Source organism: Macadamia integrifolia, chromosome 12 (genome assembly GCF_013358625.1).
Source record: "Macadamia integrifolia cultivar HAES 741 chromosome 12, SCU_Mint_v3, whole genome shotgun sequence".
Taxonomy (NCBI): Eukaryota; Viridiplantae; Streptophyta; class Magnoliopsida; order Proteales; family Proteaceae; genus Macadamia; species Macadamia integrifolia.
Window position 1 is genome coordinate 3,577,405 of NC_056568.1, and position 1,093 is coordinate 3,578,497.

The following is a 1,093-nucleotide window of genomic DNA, read 5'->3' on the forward strand; positions in this document are numbered from 1 at the left end:
ATTTTTTTTTAAATGGTAAAACTATCATTTTATGGGAATTACATTAAATGTTGTATAAAAATGATTTTTAAAATTTTGAAAATCTTTTTTTTTTTTTTTAATCTTTCATTAGATAATTTTTTAAAATAAAACGAAGGACCAAGAAATAAAGTTACAAATTTATTGACACTGGGCTGTCAATATATAATCAAATAAAATTAAGTTAATTTAGTAAATGAAATGTGCATATAAGAAGGATTACGTAACGATCATGGACATAGACACTGATCACAAACTTAAATGGAAAAAAAAAAAAAAAAAAAAAAAAAGGTAAAAGATTGTTGCTTGATCGCATAGCTAGCCACCATGCACGTACGGTGTGTGTAAGTGTTGGTACCCGATTTTAGCAAATCTAGCCTATAAGATAATCGGTTAATAAATCGACGATGGTTTATTGATCGATTGTGTTAAGGAGCTGACCAGTAATCAAGTTGGCCAAAAAATGACGACTTTGTACTAAGGAATTGATCAGTCAGAATAACCATCAGGTGGATCAAGTAGAATGACCGAATACGATCAGATGACTAATCGTAACATTTTATGGTTAGTTGACTAATTGTGACTTTTTACGATCAGCTGACCGAGTTCGGCTTAAGTGGTTAAGACAGTTATAATCAATTAACTACCCCACTAAGGACATGATTACGGTCAACTGACCGAGTTTGGCTTAAATGGTTAAGGCAATTATAACCAATTAACTACTCTACTAAGGATATGGTTAAATATGAGTTCCTGCAGTTACGAAACTGCCCAAAGAGGAAGATCTTTCAAATAAAACTATAAAAAGGGACTATGGTGGAAGTAGAGAGACACACACAACAAATCAAACAAAATCAGACATCAAGTCTTATCTTTTTTTTTTTTTTTTTTTTTTTTTTATCTTTCATGTTTTAGAATAACATTTTCTTTTGAAGTCATGTGCTTCCTTCAAGTCATGTACTTCAGTTCATAGTGTAACGATCACGTCTCTGGTATGTTTAGCATCAACAGAGATACAAATCACGTTTCTGATATGTTTAACATCAACAGAAAACAGCTAATTGTATTTTTGGTA